A 19,729-nucleotide genomic window follows, 5' to 3' on the forward strand; every position below is an offset into this window, starting at 1 on the left:
CGACGCGATTGAAGGACAAACCAACAAACAAACAAACTTTCGCATTTATAACAAGGGTACCAATACCACCAATAAACCAATAAACCAACAAACAACTTATGAATATGGATAGAACCAAAGTTGTTGCTGTTATCTCAGCTCGCGAGAGGGCCCCAGATGAGCTAGCTTAATAAAGATTAGTGGGAGACGTCCTTTTATTACTTCTTATCGATCCGTATTGGTCCCTCGTCTCCTTCATATTCGCATAACAAACGACAAACGAACGGCAAAGAGAGAGCCTTAGCGCCTAATCCTTATCTATGTCGTATTCCTCATTGCTGGGGTCATGTGAGATTCGTGAAAAAGTAGCCTATGTTACTCTCCGTAATTTCGACTATCTCTATGTCAAAAATCAAGTTGACTAGTAGCTTAGTTAGGGCGTGAAGGAAGGACAGACAAATAAACACACTTTCGCATTTATAATATTACTAGCTGATGTCCGCGACTTCGTCCGCGTGGAATTAGGTTTTTTAAAAATCCCGTGGGAACTCTTTGATTTTCCGGGATATAAAGTAGCCTATGTCACTTTTCAGGTCTTTATCTATATCCATGCAAAAACCATGTCAATCCGTTACACCGTTGCGACGTGATTGAAGGACAAACCAACAAGCCAATAAACCAACAAACAAAAACACTTTCGCAATAGTAAGGGTAAATTAGCTTAGGCAGAAAAAACAACGAAATAGAAGTAGAAAGGAGAATACAGCAAACATGGAACAAATATTGGAGCCTAAAAGAAATCTTCAAAAGTAACATGCCAACACATGTAAAAACTAGGATTATGAACTCTAGCCTTCTACCGGTATTAACATACGGATGCCAGACTTGGAAATACACAACCAAAATTAAACACAAAATCACCACCTGCCAACGAGGACTTGAACGCAGCATGCTAAAGATAAAGAAATTAGACAAAATAAGACACACGAGAATAAGATCAATAACAAAAGCCACTGACGCCTTAAATTATGCACTAAAACTAAAGTGGAAATGGGCAGGCCACGTGGCTAGACTTAAAGACCAGAGGTGGACAACAAAAGTAACTCTGTGGAGAGGCCCTCGTGGCAAAAGGAGCAGGGGGAGACCACTGACAAGATGGGAAGATGAGATCTTAAGAACAGCTGGCCCGAAATGGGATCGTATAGCGCAGGACCGAGATAAATGGACATCTTTGGAGGAGGCCTTTACCCAACCTGGGGTCCTTACATGAATAGTAATAATAATCCTAACAATACTAACAACTAAATTATAAGTTCAACTAACCAACTAACAAAACATAGATAATTTAAACTATTGTAAAAATGTAAGGAATAAAAGGCTTTTTTATTTTTATTTTTATTTTTATTTTATTTTATTTAAGGGTACTGAAGTATATATATATTTTTTTTAATTTCTAAAAATTAAAATATTAAAATAAAACTTAAAGCTAGCCTTATCTACTACTATACAAACTTACTTATCTATTACTATACAAATCATGCCCGCGTGGAATGGTGCCAAGAATAATGGCTGCATTTACGCGCTGGACTGGACAGCCAGGCTGATAAAAATGAGCCAGCCCTTCTGTCACCAGAGATTATTAATTAATTTGCAAAAAATAACGTAATACCAAACACTGATTAGCACTGTTGCCATGCATCTCGCTCTTCAGTATGCCTTAATGTTGATTGCAATAGCATGCTCTCACGCTCGACTTGGAGCGAGTATAGAGAGCAGATTCTTAAGGTGACGCAGTACGCTCGACCTAACCTGTTTGCTTTTCACTTGACATTGTATGAGAAAGGTGAGAGGCACGATGTTTTTCACTAAAACCAAAGGTTTAGGGAAAGTATTTTTGAGAAAAAAATACAAAATGTATGTTTTCAAAATAAAGATATTTCAAGTAATGAATAAAATATAAACTCCAGTGTGTATGTGTCTAATGTTAAATTGTTTTTGAATGTCATACCCCTAATCTTATTTATTTACGCCCAAAGTTGTCATAAATTAAGTGTTAAAATAGGAAAGAAAGCACCGAATTGAGCCCATCTAAGAGGGCGCAGTTCGGTGCTTTCTTCATACAAACATAGGAGGGTGATTACTACATTATTTGATATTGTACGCTCAAAACTAAGTATTATATCGGTGTGTCATGCCATTATATGTGTTTTTTGATATTTAAAACATTGAAAAAAAATACTGGTTTTAAAGTTACGAGCCTCGAAATATTCCTATTTTAACACTAAATTTATGACAACTTTGGGAGGAAATAAATAAGATTAGGAGTGTGAAAATTTTGAACAATTTAACTTTAGACATAGTTTATTTATTTATTAGTTGAACTATCTTTACTTTGCAAACATACATTTAGTATTTTTTCTCAAAAAAACTTTTCCTAAACACTTATCGCGCGCTTGATTTCGGTGAAAATCATCATGCCTCTCACCTTTCTCATACAATGTTAGCTGAAAAGCAAACAGGTTACTCACGTGCGCCGGCAATTTCGGTCGAGCGTACTGCGTCACCTTAAGACTTATCTAGAAGTTTGAGTGTGAATATCTTGCTCAGTTTGCTTAGCGGGGATCTTTGGGGTCAGGAAGTCAATTAAAGATAAGAGCCCTTTCACACGGCACCAATCCATTACAGATACGTGTGATTGTCCTTTGTGCCTTCCATAACAAGTTTATCATCACCACCGCCGGCCTCCTCTTAGAATGAGTAAGATTTAGGCCATGGACGCAATGACCCAGTGCGGATTGGCTGACTTCACGCACCTTTGAGAACATTGTAGAGTTTATAAGCCTGCAGCAGTTTTCCTCACGATGTTTTTCTTCACCGTTAATTTCGACTATACGACTATAAATGCGAAAGTGCTTCTGTCTGTCTGTCTGTCTGCTAGCCTTTCACGGCCTATCCGTTGAACCGATTTTGACGAAATTTGGTACTAATAAGAAAGGCTAAGATGCGTCAATGGACAATTTCTTAGTATATAAGATAATAATTTATAAGTTTAGGTTTCAAAGTCAAAGTCAAAGTCAAATGATTTATTCAAAATAGGTAATAAATTACTCTTATTGATGGTCTGGTATGGTGTTAGATTTGTAAGATATAGTGGTGATAATTATTACGCAAACTTAAAATTAAGCTACGAGGGTTCCAAACGCGCCCAGGTCTGAGAAGAGCCCACAACAAACTCAGGTTATAATAAAATTACTTATTAGTCACAAATTAGGCTAGATCGTGACACAATTGAGTAGCTAATTGGCACTAAACAATAAGGAAAAAAAATAAAAAAAAAATAGAACCGACAAACCCACCCTTATGAATCGGGGGCGAATCAGCTAGTTAGTAATAAGGAAAGATACAAGGGACAATCTGTAGCCTGGCACGGTTAATGAAAGGACGTGCCCTAATATTTACTTAACTTCCTAACTAGAAGGGAGATTGGGCTACTTCTTAAGACCCAAGACACGGGTCTGCCCGCGAAATTCAAATTTAATTTGGTTTTTCACAATTTGTAAACTAATGCGACAAAGTAGACTTATGGCATTCAAATTTCGCCCCTAGCAATATCATCTTCACAGGTTTTTATAAAAATCTTTACTTGAAAGTGTCCAGTTTAAGAAATTAGTCAAAATAATGTCTAATTCGTGAGTAGCTCACGCCAAACTCATTATTTTGACTAATTTCTTAAACTGGACACTTTCAAGTAAAGATTTTGTTCAAGATAAGCCTGTGAAAATGATACTGCTAGGGGCTCAAATTGAATGCCATAAACCTACTTTGTCGTATTAGTTTCCAAATTTTATAAAATAAATTTTAATTTGGCGGGCAGACCGTGTCTTCCACCTTAATAGCTTGTTGGCAATAAGTAATAGCCTGAAAGCCTAGTGGTTAAGACGTCAACCTCTATAGTCGGGGGGTCCGGGATTAGACCTCTAAGTTATCGCAGTTAGTGCGTTTTAAGCAATTCAATATCACTTATATTACTAGATGATGCCCGCGACCTCGTCCGCGTGGAGGTTTTTTAAAAATCCGCGGGAACTCTTTAATTTTCCGGGATAAAAAGTTGCCTATGTCAATTTCCGGGATGCAAGATACCTCTGTAAAAAAATCATATAAATCGGTTAAACGGGCGGGCCTTTAAGATTTCCGTGGTGGTGGATTTTTTTTGATTTAACGGGATAAAAGGTAGCCTGTGTCCTTTCCCGGGATGTAACCTACCTCTGTACCAAATTGCATCATCGATCGGTTAAACTTTTGAGCCGTGAAAAGCTTGCAGACAGACCACAGACATTACACACTTTCGCATTTATAATATTAGTAAGTATGGATTGCTGACTGTCGTTACCTCCATGATAGGCAAACTAGAAACAAAAATAAGCTAGCTACTCCTGCGCTCCGCCTCTGGAAGGTGGAAAAGTCATTTGTGGGAATGAGTGTAATATTTTATAATAAAATTCCACAAGCAATTTTAGACTTGCCTTTACACAAGTTTAAAAAATGTGTTAAAAGTATGCTCCTAAAAAAAGCATATTATACAGTCGCAGACTATGTAAACGATAAAAAAGCTTGGATTTGACTCGCTCCAGCAATGCACGGGGCTGCAATGGCTTGTATAGTACGGTATAATAACATTGTAAATTGAAAAATTAAAAAGAGCAACCGCCGAGTTTCTTGCTGGTTCTTCTCGGTAGGAACGGCATTCCGAACCAGTGGTAAATTAAAACTACCTGACTATTCATAAGCACTTTTAAAAAGTTTACATGAATAAAAAAAACATTCTATTCTATTCTATTCTTCATTAATTACAGTGGTAGGAATTTTCTTGGGATAATAATTTTTTTGGGCATCGGCTATTCATATGTTATTTATAGTTATATATAAAGGGTTAGTAATTTTGCTGAAATTATTCAGGAAATAATATTCGAGATCCAAATTGTTTCCACGGTTGTGATACAGGCGCCTACCTATAGTTTTTTTATTTTTTATTTTAATAAAAGAATATTAGCCATGTTAAATGACTAATATTCCCCTTTCCTCTCCAACTAAGCGTCAAGCTCGTGCTAGGAGTAGGTACGACAATAGTGCAACGGGCGGGGTTTGAACCGTCGACCTTTCGGTTTTCAGTCCACTCCTTTACCGGTTGAGCTATTGAGGCTCTTAGGTTTGTTCACTAAGATATTGTCGTTGTCAGTATTCCCGCACCACTTATTATTTTGCTTTTATTTTATTATTTTTTACTCTGTTAAAAGAATGTTTTTCTATTCTAAGAATAAAATTGAATACTACTTATTTATAAATAAACCATTCATTCATTCACTCATTCTTATGGTTATTGTAATAAAATACGCGATTTCGTCGTTCGTCGACTACACAAATTTCAAACCCTTTAGCGGTTAAATTTTCAAAATTACACAAATCTTTTCTTAGCGTAGACGTCATAATAGCTATCTGTATGCCTTTCAGCCTAATCCACCCAGAAGTTTGAGCTACGCCTTACTCGCCTGGACCGCCGCTTTCTCAGCAGCAAGTCCAGATACCAGTACCAGATAGTGTGGTAAAGAGCCATGGCCGAAATACGCTACAATATAAATGATGCCATACCGAGAGTATGGTCTGGTGGGAAGTTTAGAAATTATAAAATTCCAAACCCCTGCCGGGAATTGAACCCGGGATCTCCCACTACCAAAACCACAGCGCTCACCACTGCGCCAGGGAGGTGCCGTACCGTATCTAAGCGAACAGACTTTACTCGTACACGGTACATCTACGCACACATAATCAATTTTCCGGTAGGTACGTTGATTTTTTCACACTCCCAGCGCTCCTTTGTGGGTGTTTCCGGTTAGCCGGGCTTTGAAAACAAAGGTTTAATTGCTGAATTATTACGCTATTTACCGATGGCTGGGTATATTATTTTTATTTTACCCGGTCACCTGCTGATGACCGTTGCTCAATAGCCATCACCAGAGGCGGATTAAATATTTAGAGCGCCCTAGGCATGCACCTCATAGGCGTCTAACAGCCATATAAAAAAAATTACTAACTAATTTCAAAAGAACGAGGAATCGTCTCATTGCATAGCTGGTTGTTGGTGAATATACTATTTATGTGAACAATTGAAGAACATCATGTCATGACACCCAGTGCCGGTCACTTCAAGATAATATTAGTAGGGGTAATTAGGTAGGCCAGGTAATGGAACTCTAATGATCGCGCGCGCCCCTTCGTAACCTCGCGCCCCTAAGCACGTGCCTAGTTTGTCTTAGGGAAAATCCGCCTCTGGCCATCACTCTTTCACTCAAAAAGTGTGTGTTACTCTTTCACGCAAAAACTACTGGTGGAATTTGGCTAAAAGGACATGGCCGGAACTTGTAAGGACCTGTGGCCGTGCAAAATATTCATGGCTATCGACTAACAGTACGTCATATAAAAGCTTACAAAATATGCCATCTTATAAGTTTTATGATCAGAGAACAGGCGAGAGACATAACAGCACATGCAACAAAATGCGCCTAAACATTTTTAATAGCAATAAAAAGAAGAAAAAAATTGGTTTTTAATCGATACATAATATAGTTGATAGTACTGAGTCGATCCATGGGATCGATATTTCACCCTAGAAACTAAAGATTCGATTTTTTCTGTTGTCTAGGAAATCTAGGAAATCAATATTCGATTTTTTATTTTTTGTCGTCATATTATCGCAATAGAAAAAATCGATAAAAAAATTGCTATCACGATAAATTGGAGGCTGCTAAGCTTCTAAATAACATGGATATCAAAATGAGGCTCAAAAGAACCAAACCATTCAGATTTAAGGTAGGAAAAAAAATTGAAAAAAAATCAAAAACAATCAAACTACTAAGACCTAGTCACAGTGCGACAAGACTATCTTGGCGCATTGCCTAAATCGGAACTAACGTTGCCGTCAAGTATCCCCTTTGTTCTTGTTCGAATATTCTAAGCCTTTGTTCTCCAACAGCGCCCCCCTGTCAATGTCATTCAAGTGCCGAGAGAGCCTTGTCGCACTGTACAATATATTCAACACTAAGATGAATTATTTTGTTCTCTCTATGATTCAACACGTTATAGGTCCCGAAAATTGCTATTGCGCTGGAACCATGTCTCATTAACATCGAAATGACGTCAGCCGAAATAAAAATATACCATCAGCTCGAAACTTCAGTCTAGTGCTGACGTCACTAACATGGCGGCCGCGCGCATATGCAATATGCGGGACTTACACCAGATTTTTACACAGAACATGAAAAACATTGTGCCTTCGTGCTCTATTCTCTATTCTCTACTAAAGTTTGTATTCAAACCACTTTGAATGTAAAAATATGTACCCGTTTTCTATTTTAATTCCCGCCCTCAGCGAGTCAACGGTTTTTATGCGGCGAATTTTAATTTTAAATTTTTCAGGTGCAGCTCTCTTTCATTTGGGAAGTGGGACACAAATGCGGGAGACATTTTCTTTGTTGTTATTTAATAGTACTATTTCATTTTAATTTTTGAATAAGCTGTAGGCTCAAGGCACATTGGTGCAGAGTAAAAGCGTGGAGATGCGTTCTTTTGTAAATATTTCATAGCAAAGTCCGTGATAACTACGGTTTCCGTCGTAGTGACCAGTTCCTTTATGGTGGTCATGGTCATAGGCTCTCCAAGCGCTTTGTGCATTTTCTTAAAAATTATCCCGAAAAACACAGAAATCAGGTTATGAAACAAACAAATCTATCTAATTCTAAAAAAACCGGCCAAGTGCGAGTCAGACTGCGTCACCGAGGGTTCCGTAATTGGTTTTTTTTTTACATACCTAAATCAAAAACTATTATGCATAAAAATAGATAAATATCTGTTTTAGAATGTACAACTACGTAAATCCTTTTCATAACAAGGTGTCCCACTTGGTATAGTTAACTTACTTTCAAAATTGAAAATACCAATTATTTTTTCATGAACACATTTTAATTTTTTTGTGATGTAACCACAAATTCACGGTTTTCGATTTTTTTTTTACCTTTGCTATAAGAGGTACCTGCCAAATTTCATGATTCTAGGACTGAACTGGAAGTATCCTATAGGTTTTCTTGACAGACACGACAGACGGACAGACAGATAGACAACGAAGTGATCCCATAAAGGTTCTCTTGCTCAAAAGCATGAGGTACAGAACCCTAAAAACACAAAAATTTAAAAGTAAAAATCAAATCGCAAAAAAATATATCAAAACGCGCTATTAGAATTTTTACATAGAAATGCATAGTACATCAAAAGTGAAGTGTCCTTTGTGCTCTATTCTCCACTAAAGCTTGAATCTAACCACTTTGTATGTAAAAATATGTCCCCGTTTTCTATTTTAATTTCCGCCCTCAGCGAGTCAATGGTTTTTATGCGGCGAATTTTAATTTTAAATTTCAGGTGCAGCTCTCTCTTTTATTCGCGGAGCGGGACACGAGAGCTGGATACATTCTCTTTGTTTTTTGTTCGCACGACCATATCTTGTCATTAATTATATCGATGTAAACACTTGATAGTCTCAATGTAGAACATCAGAACGCGGGAGACGATTTCTTGGTTATTTAATTGTAATAATTAATCATTTAACTTGTGAATGTATAAATGTAAATTAATGTGAATGAGTCAATATTGAATATTCAAATACAAAGAACGAGGGAGAATTTTTCTTTGTTTAATTGTAATATTACGTTTAATTTGTAATTAAGTGTTAGTCTAATTATAAAATATTGAATATTTAACTATACAGCATACCGGAGACTGTTTCTTTGTCATTTATTTGTAATATTTCATTTTTCATTTGTAAATAAGTGCTATCTGGGCAAAATGTAGAATATATCATATATAAATATATAGGAACACCTACTGATATAAGGTCACGATCCCTTTAAAGGATTGTAAGGGAGGTCATATGAATAATGCTGAATACCTTTTTTTATTTTATTTGAGCCTGTCTGCCCTAACAGCCTCTAAATGGACTTTCAATGTTGTACCTAGCACCTAAGCTAGGGACAATATTATAATTCAATTTGGGGAGATTTACAGCATGCAAATTTAGGAAATAGGAGCAAGGGTTCTGTAGCATAGAAGGATTGTTTAATTATTATTTAGTTGGTTTCATTTCAAGCTGTGATAGCCTAGTGGTGAGGACGTCCACCTTCTAATCGGAGGTCGGGGGTTCGATCCCGGGCACGCACCTCTAACTTTTCGGAGTTATATGCGTTTTAAATAATTAAATAATACTTGCTTTAATGGTGAAGGAAAAAATCGTGAGGAAACCTGTCTGCTGCCTGAGAGTTCTCCATAATGTTCTCAAAGGTGTGTGAAGTCTACCAATCCGCACATGGCCAGCGTGGTAGACTATCGCCAAAACCCTTCTCACTTTGAGAAGAGACCCGTGCCCTATAGTCCACAACAGGTTGAAAGGGCAAACGGGGTATGAGGTGAGGGACAGTACGCAGATAAACTTTTAGCTTTTACTTATAAAATAACGAAGGTCTGGCACGCGCTGGCTCTCTCCATAGTATACATGTCGTCGTATCAACAGTGTTCAGTACCCGTAGTACAAGATTTTACGTCTCACCAAACCGAACCAAATTCGAGAGTCGAAATAATTCCGCGTTACAGTAAAATGGACCTAAACAGCCTTGAATTGAAGTCAAATATTCAATTATGGCAGTTACCTCGGTCAGCATATTAGTCTGGCCATTCAACGAGGTAACGCTGCCAGCGTTCTGGGCACCCTGCCTCGTTGCGGTGGTTTAGATGATATTTTCGATCAGTAATTTTTATGTTCTAGAATAAGTTTGGTATTTTTGTTTTTTGTAATATTAAAAATAAATTAATATTAAATTATTACTTCAAAAAACAAAAAAAAAAATTCAATACCACTGATTTTAATTTCGCAATGTTTCCGCTTGGAGCGCTGGCTGTAGAAGTGTAGACAAACTTGAGCTTTAAAACAAGGCTTTTAAGATCCAGTTTACTGTAACGCGGAAGTATTTCGACTCTCGAATTTGGTTTGGTTTGGTGAGACGTAAAATCTTGTACTACGGGTACAGTAAGCTGACATTAGCCCGGTTGGCACTAATTGCATTACAGTTTCAGAATGTTGACTTTTCTCAGTGCAATCTCAGGCTGTGTCAATCTCTACCCGCCGGGATCGAGCTTGTGTGTTTTAGGATACGGATTGTTTGAGTTGACTTGTGATACGAGGATATAGTTTATCCGATAGTTTTAGCTGGAATTTATTTGTTGTACACACACGACCTTACAAAAACTAGTCACGTACGATTCGGACTCGCACACGAGGGGTACCTATCATCGTATCATCGTACAAGTGGTATCATATCTCTGATCATCAGCACTATCACCTGTCTTCGTTTTTGCCAGCGTTCTGGTTACAACCTGTATTTTATTAAATTGCATGACAGCCATTTTGAAATTCGCCATCTTGGTTTTTAGGGTTCCGTACATCAAAAGGAAAAACTGAACCCTTATAGGATCACTTTGTTGTCTGTCTGTCTGTCGGTCTGTCAAGAAACCTACAGGGTACTTCCCGTTGACCTAGAATCATGATTTTGGCAGGTTGGTAGATCTTATAGCTGACATTTGGGGAAAAATCTGAAAACCGTGAATATGTGGTTACACCACACAAAAAAAATTAAATTGTGGTCATGAGCAAATAATTAGTATTTTCAATTTTCTAAGTAAGATAACTATATCAACTGGGGTATCATACGAAAGGTCTTCACCTGTGCATTCTAAAACAGATTTTTATTTATTTTTATGTATCATAGTTTTTGAATTATCGTGCAAAATGTCGAAAAAATACGACTGTAGTACGGAACCCTCATTGCGCGAACCTGACTCGGACTTGGCCGGTTTTTTTATTATTTGCTATTATAGCGGCATTATAACGCTTTACCTACTTTGTACTTACTATAATCTGTTAACTTAAGTTTAATTTGACATTCATAGTGATAATCGAAACTACTTTTATATTAACACTAGCTAATGCTCACGACTTCGTACGCGTGGATTTCGATTTTTAAAAATCCCGTGGGAACTCTTTGATTTTCCGGGATAAAAAGTAGCCTATGTCTCCAGGTCTTTAACTACTTATACCCATGCAAAAAATAACGTCGATCCGTTACTCTGTTGCGACGTGATTGAAGGACAAGTCAACAAACCAATAAACTTTTGGATGGAATGGATTTAATTAAAGTACCAAAACCTTGAAAGTTATCCCGATTCGAACAACAGTCATGCGCTCACTTGAAATCGAATAAAAAATATTGACCCATGGCCTAGCGTTAACTTTGTTTGAATAGCACATTAGTTTCATACTTTATCTCAACGGATCCACACCACCCTATTTCTAGCAGACTATTAAGACCGAAACATATCTTTAACACGCTACGCGACCTGATCGACGACCTGATAGTATTTAGTCACATAAGAAAGATCGACTATCATAGTAGCGATAGGGTGTACCTACTAAAATGAGGAAACTCTCGGTTTTGATCCTGAATCGATATCTGTCAAATTTAGGTAAGGGGCGACGTCAAATCGTGGAATTAGAAAGTACCTACTTCGTAGGTACATCTAGGTACCAGTGCTTAAAATTTATTTGCGTGAAATCGAAGATATCTAGTCGTTTCTTATAGCCTACCTAGCGTCAAATGTAAGTAGGTAACATCTGACGCCTGCCAGTGTAGCATCCAATACTGAAATGGGGCGCTGCACAGCGCAGCGGTGGTATCCCATCGTATGGTGTTTTTAGTCGTATCGAGCGAAATAGAACGTGTATTCTATTCTATTCTAAGTCTCTTCTAGTCAAAAAGTTCGCGCGTCGCGTCTAGTTTTAAGCATTTGCTTCCGTCTTTATAAGAAAGCTTCCCATTTTATTCCAAGAACGACGTGTGTGTATCAACGTAATGCTTCGGAATAAGGAAGTGATAAAGTTTCCTCATAAATCCCAGCGTCACACCGATAAGTAGCTTTACTTGTCTCTTTCGGCTCCATACCTCTGAAATTGCACTTAGGTACTATCACAGATATATCGAGTAAGGAAACCCTCTTTGCTTGGAATAACTTGAACTGAGCTCTAGAGCTTTATGGTCTTACTAGCTGCCTACGACTGCCGCGTAGGTTTTTCAAAATCCCGTGGAAACTCATGGTTTTCCGGAATAAAAAAAACCGGCCAAGTGCAAGTCAGACTCACCCACTGAGGGTTCCGTACTACAATCGTATTTTATCGACATTTTGTACGATAAATCAAAAACTATATAAAAATAAATATGAATTATGATAAGCCCTTTCATATGATACCCCACTTGATATAGCAATCTTACTCTGAATGTCGAAAATAGAAATATTTGTTCGAAACACATTTTAATTTTTTTCTTGTGATGTGAGCACAAATTCACGGATTTCAGATTTTTCCCCTAATGTCTGTTATAAGCCTTAAGCTACCTGCCAAATTTCATGATTCTAGGTCAACGGGAAGTACCCTGTAGGTTTCTTGACTGACCGACAGACAGACAGACAGACAAGAAAGTGATCCTATAAGGGTTCCGTTTTTTCTTTTGAGGTACGGAACCCTAAAAGTAGCCTATGCATCGTATAATCTATCTCTGTTCCAAATTTCAACCAAATCCGTCGAATTGTTTTTGCGTAAGATACACACACACACACACATATACAAACTTGAACCTTTATAATATTAAACACTTTAGTCTTAGTTCCAACTTACGCTTGATGAATTATGCAGGTAGTGCTTTTTCAGAAACCGTTTTGGCAAAAATGTGTTTTCGAATAAAATGTGAGTTATAACAGAATTTCACATGAAAATTGTTTTAAAGTTTTTGTAGCAAAAACAATCAAGGAAAATCATAAAATACACGAATACAGGAATAATAGAACTGGAAAATTATGTAAATAAGACTAATAAAGCAACAGACGCTTTCATTCTTATTCCCTCGGAGCCTTTTTATCACGAAAATGAACGCCCACTCAATTCTGTTTTTCGGCGAAAATATATTACCATTTAGTGATCGTAAATTAAGAAAAAAGGGGGAAAAAACAAAACTTCGAAATTAATGACGCTCGTTATCTTTAATTACGATGGATGTAAATTCTGATATTTGCCCCGAAGACAATTTTTAGGGTTCCGTACCTCAAAAGGAAACCTTATAGGATCACTTCGTTGTGGGTCTCTGACTTCGAGTGGCCTACTTACGTAACGTTCGTTGACCTCCGGCATCAGTCAGATGTTTTATTTATCGTAAACTTTTACAAAATTATAGGATTTTTTAATATTTTTTGCGCGTTTTTTTTCAAGAAAATAAAATGGGAGATTTTTATTCTCCGGGATAAAAAGTAGTCTTTGTCACTCTCCAGGTCTTCAACGGTACCATGTAAAAAAATCGATTAATTTGTTTCTCCGTTGAGGCGTGGTTGAAGGACAAACCAACAATCCAATAAACCAACAAACAAACACACTTTCGCATTAATAGGGTAGTGAAGTGAGGTAGTTAGGTAGTGATGTAGTCGGGTTTTAGTTTTGAATTTTATCATGTTTACCATTTTGATAGGGAAGTCTAAAAACAAGTCAATATGTGTAAAGTTTCTAAGATTACAATAAAAGAAGGATTTCATCTAGATTAAATTCCCTCAATTAGATATTCAAAGAACTGATTGCTTCGCCGGCCTTGAGTTTTCAATTGTCTTTTAAATCAATTTCTTTAGCTCAGCAGGGCTTCTTCGCCTTTTCAATTTGTTTTCTTACAAGTTTTTTTAAATGAATCCAATATCTGCAGTAAGAATCGTCTTAATTGGAGATCGTTAGGGATTCCTTATTTTTTTGTAGCAATCATTCTTGACCTATGATTGTTTAGATTTATCTATGACTAACTTTTTATTGGTTTTGACGTCGTGGATTTTTTAATTGTCTTGGAATATTAATTCTGCAGTTCAAGCACAATCAGTGCAACCGTTGATGTTGGAAGAGCCACCCGTGGAGTGTTTTTAGATTTCCAAACCCCATAAAAGTTTGCTGATAACAAATTTCCTGTTCCAGTTCCGTTGTTTAGACGGGGCCCGGGGTTAAGTTTAAAGTAGTTTTGGGTATAAGTGGGTCTAACTCCTACTTAGCAGCGAAGGCAAACTTTACGTAAACCTTGCCGATTAGCAACGCTCGGTCTTTATACAGGTTAGTTTGCCGAAAACACCCTCGCTTGAAATTTAACGGTATTGCAATTTCAATTCAGTGGAAAATATAGATTGTATCTAGATTTGCAAGATACGATGTTTGTGATCTGATGAGTTTTTGAAACGATTTTGGTGAAATGATTGAAATGATCTAAATATATAAAAGGAAAAGGAAGACTGACTGACTGACTCACTGATCTATCAACGCACAACTCAAACTACTCGACGGATATTATGACGTAGGCAACCGCTAAGAAAGGATTTTTGAAAATTCAACCCCTAAGGGGGGAAATAGGGATTTGAAATTTGTGTAGTCCACGCGGACAAAGTCGCGGGAATAAGCTAGTTTTGTCATACGATTATTTTGTTATGTGAATTTGCACTATCTACTTACTCCGATCTCTGCGCAGAATAGGTGAAGTAGGTACCTAATAAGTAGGTAAGTACTTTTAGCTATCCACTAATAATGCATCTCCGTCTCAGATACCTTATGGATAAAAAGAGCATTACCTACGTAGAAAGGATATTAGATAGGTAGGTATATCTAAGAAAACCCTCAGAGGAAGTGAGCTTTCCTTTTTCCCGGGAAATGAGACCCCAGAGAACGATGGCGGTAATAGGGAATCGGATTTAGGAAATTTCCGAGCTTTCTAGGGTTTTACATACACAATCTATACTATCCGTACTAACATTATAATGCATGAGTGATATAAAGACATGAGGATACTTATTTTCTACCACGAGGTTTTTAAAATACTTAAGTCCATGCGGACAAAGTCGCGGATATTAATTTATCCTGCTCTCATTCTCTGATCGTATCCCGCAGGGATAAGATCCGAAATGGGGAGATCCGCAGGAGAACCAAGGTCACTGATATAGCCCAAACTATTCCAGCTAAACTAGCCCAGGCTCGCGCACCGAGGTTTCCGTCCTAAAGTCGTATTTTTTACATTTTGCACGTTAACGGGAAGAACCTACAGGGGTAGGTTTCTTGACAGACCGACAGACAGACAGACAGACAGACAACAAAGTGATTCTATAAGGGTTCCGTTTTTGCTTTTGAGGTACGGAACCCTAAAAAATGAAAAAAATGCACCTATTATAGGTATACTTAGCTATTTTTTCCAATCTCCTGTAATGTGCACGTTCGTTCAATCTTATTACGACAAAGGACAAACGGCTTTATGTAATGAGGACCTGCCTTCGCTAATCTTTATTACGCACCCCGACCTGAGGGCTTATCTCGCTACTTAACCGAGATAACAGAGCCTATAGGTACTCTATCCGCGGATAGAAGTTACTATTGCGCTCTCTCTGTTACGTAATCTTATACAGTGAAAGAGACAAAAATCTCAGTGGGTGTTTTGAGTCACTAACTTTCATGCTAAATTTCAGCCCAATCCGTCCAGTAATTTGAGCTATGCGTAACTATGCTCAGTACTTAGAATAACAACTCGACTCAGTAAAATTCGGCAGGATTTATATTTGTTAAAATGTGGAGTATAAATTTTATTGTAACACAGCGAATAATAATCGCCTAAATCATAAAAAATCGAATCGAAATCGAATTATAAAAAATCTATTTTATTAAGTAGTCCAGTTTAATTTTCTGCTATGTGAACCTTCATAGTCAAAAAAGCAGAAGAATTATAGTACAGAAAAAAAATTACGCTCAAATGTTGCGCTCACTGCGCTCGCGCTCCTGTTTAGTAGGTATGCCGTTCTATCTTATTGTCAAATTGAAAGGTAAGTTCCCACTGACCAGGTAACTCAAGTCTTACGTTTATAGAAATCTAAGCTTTACTTTGTATCTATATGAATTACAGGAAAAGCTGACTGACTGCCTGATCTATCAACGAACAGCTCAAACTACTGGATGGATCGGTCTGAAAAGTATGCAGATAGCTATTATGACGTAGGCATCCGCTAAGAAAGAATTTTTGAAAATTCAGTCCCTAAAGGGATAAAACAGGTGTTTGAAATTTGTGTAGTCCACGCGGACGAAGTCGCGGGCATAAGCTAGTCATAATTTATATGCATTCATCATCATCATGATCAATCCATCGCCGGCTCACTACAGAGCACGGGTCTCCTCTCAGACTGAGAAGGGTTTTGGCCATAGTCTACCACGCTGGACATGTGCGGATTGGTAGACTTTACACACCTTTGAGAACATTATAGAGAACTCTCAGGCATGCAGGTTTCCTCACGATGTTTTCCTTCACCGGTAAAGCAAGTGATATTTAATTAATTAAAACGCATATAACTCCGAAAAGTTAGAGGTGCGTGCCCGGGCTCGAACCCCCGACCTACGATTAGAAGGCGGGCGTCCTAACCACTAGGCTATCACAGCTTCTATATATCACTTCTTCAGCTTCTATATTGTATATATCGCAGCAGCTATAGATAGAATAGTATAGAATAGAATGTTTTTTTTATTCATGTAAATTTTTTACGAGTATGAATAGTCAGGTAGTTTTAATTCACCAATATATTATGCATTAGTTTATCCTTTTATATTATGCGTAAGAGGAAAATGCCTATAATACTTTAATTTACAAGCATTTCATCTAAATTATGTCAACAGTAAACGCCCCTTTAGGTAATACCCTTAGCATGTGAAGATTAACCTTTAGAGGACAGGATAAGATGGATAGCGGGTTAACTCTTTGATCGCTAGCCGGCTTCTGACAGTTTCATATGTAATTACATTTAAACTGATACATGTTGAATTATATTATAATCATTATGTATATTTATACTTGTGGAATCTATGCAAATAGTAGTATATATAGTCCGCGACAGGTCGAGATGGCAATCGGGGTATTAGGCGGGGGGGGGGGGGGGGGGGGCACCCGCACACCCACACGTCACCCGCACTCGCCCGCTCCCCTCCCCGAGTGCTACCTCGACCTGTCGCGTATTATACATCTAAATCTTTCTATATATAAAAATGAATCGCTAAATGTGTTGCTGATCGCAAATCTCGAGAACAGCTGAACCGATTTCGCTAATTCTTTTTTCATAATATATTTTCTTGAAGAATATTTCATTGTTATTGTTAAGTCTCAAGTGGAAACATGCCAGTTTATTTTGAATGCACTATACCTATAACGCGTTGTTGTAAATTGAAGATAATCACTATAAAAGTTTTATGATGATTGGATTAAAGGAGAGTCTGTAGAACACTTATTAGTTTTACTATTTCAGACGAGCATTAAGTTTTATGTTACAAACATTTTTATTGGGAATGAAAAGTTTTCACAAACTGAGGACCATTAAATTCAGGGTATCTATAATATATAGAGGGAGGAAGGAAGCCCGTCTAGGGATCTACGACAGTCCATGGCCACATCATCATCATCATCATCATCAACAACCGATAGATGTCCACTGCTGGACATAGCTCTCTTTTAGGGACTTCCACACGCCACGGTCGTGCGCCGCCTGAATCCAGTGGCTCTCCTTCCAACGAGTGGTCTTCCAACGCTGCGTCTTCCGGTGCGAGGTCGTCATTCCAGCACCTTGAGACCCCAACGTCTATCGTTTTTATGAACTAGGTATGTGCCCTGCCCATTGCCAATTCAGCTTCGCAATTCGTTGAGCTATGTCGGTTACTCTAGTTCTCCTACGGATCCTAATTTCTGATTTGATCACGTAGAGAAACTCCAAGCATAGCTCTCTCCATCGCCCGCTGACTGCTGAGTGACTCGGAGGTTCCTTATGAGGCTCATAGTTATCGACCATGTCTCGGATCCATGGCCAAATATTACTTACCCAACTTATTATAACCACATACTTACATAATTTTTTTTTTTAACTATCCGAAACTTCTGGCTCCACGGAAGACCAGCGCTGTGCTTGTGCTTTTATGCTCGCCACTTCGTCCGCGTGGACTACACAATTTCAAACCCCTATTTCACCCTCTTAGGGGTTGAATTTTCAAAAATTCTTTCTTAGCAGATGTCAACGTCATAATAGCTATCTGCATGCCAAATTTCAGCACGATCCGTCGAGTGGTTTGAGCTGTGCGTTGATGGATCATTCAGTCAGTCACCTTTTCCTTTTATAATAATGTATATTTAGATATCTCATAGTGTGAAATGAGCTTAGTATTAATTTGGTAATAATTTATATTGAAACTTTCCACAGATACGCACTTTCGAGGATAAATTTCGCTCGTGGGACGTGGTAATCTGGTGCGTAGGTACTCTTCATTATTGCGATAAGGGCGCTTTCAGACTGTTAATAGATCCGAGTGTGTTATCCAAAATGCCTGAGGCGGCGATAGTAATATGATTTACGAGGTGTCTCAGTTATCTGCATGTAGGGCTATTTCTAGGTTTCCACGTGTAGGCATGATCTCGGCATTTCAAACCTGAGTACCTAAAATCTTTTCGGGAGGTCGGGGGTTTGATCCCGGGCACACATCTCTAACTTTTCGCAGTGAATTTTCGGAGTTTTGTGCGTTTTAACTTTAAAGCAATAAAATATGACGAAAACATGGCGAGGAAACTTTGCCCGAGAGTTTTCCATAATGTTCTCAAAGGTGTGGCGTGGTATGAGTCCCGCAAATTGCTAATGCGCGTGGCCACTATTTTAGTGACGTCAGCACTAGCATGAAGTTTCGAACTGATGGTGTATTTTTATTTCGGCTTACGTCAAAATGACGTCATTTCGATGTTAATGAGACATGGTTAAATCTAGCGCAATAGCAATTTGCGGGACTAATATAAACAGTTACTATGGCTGAAACCATTCTCATACCCGAGCTGAGAGGAGACCCGTGCTCAGTAGTGGGCTGGCGATGGGTTGATCACGAACCTTGAAATTCCTTTAATTTACGACGAGGACTCATAATCGTAGTACTTCTGCCATCTCACCCTTGGCACCGCTTAATGTTAATTTGGCAATTTATAGCGAACTTAGTACAGATTCGCAATTTTGGTAATAAATTAAACCTCAGGGGGGCGCTATTCTGAAACATACGCTTCATTATAAAGATATGGACTAAGAGCCAGCGCGTGTCAGACCTTCGTTATTTTATAAAAGCTGAAAATTTCTCAGCGCATTGTCCCCAACACTGGGAGGAACGTTTGTATACTATGGATCTTTGTTTTGGATCATGGTGGCTTTGGAAGATAACAGATAAGTTGTAAATAATGTTATGTCAAAGTATAAAGTCTAATTTTAAGATAAGAAATCACATCATGCATTGCCAGATACTTGGTATCGTAGTAACGCCCTGCCAGACAGGGTTTAAACTTGTTTATAAAATAACGAAGGTCTGGCACGCGCTGGCTCTTAGTCCATTATAAAGGTAGGGTTGATAGGGCGCGTTCAGGTATGTAACAAGTTTCAACATGTTCCCAAAATGCCTGGGGCTAGAAACGTCTGCTTAAACTTTTGGGTGAACACCTCAATAATGTTGCCCTGACAGAATTGTGGGTTGTGAGGTCCTGGGTTTGAGTCC

Source organism: Maniola hyperantus, chromosome 24 (assembly GCF_902806685.2).
Source record: "Maniola hyperantus chromosome 24, iAphHyp1.2, whole genome shotgun sequence".
Lineage (NCBI taxonomy): Eukaryota > Metazoa > Arthropoda > Insecta > Lepidoptera > Nymphalidae > Maniola > Maniola hyperantus.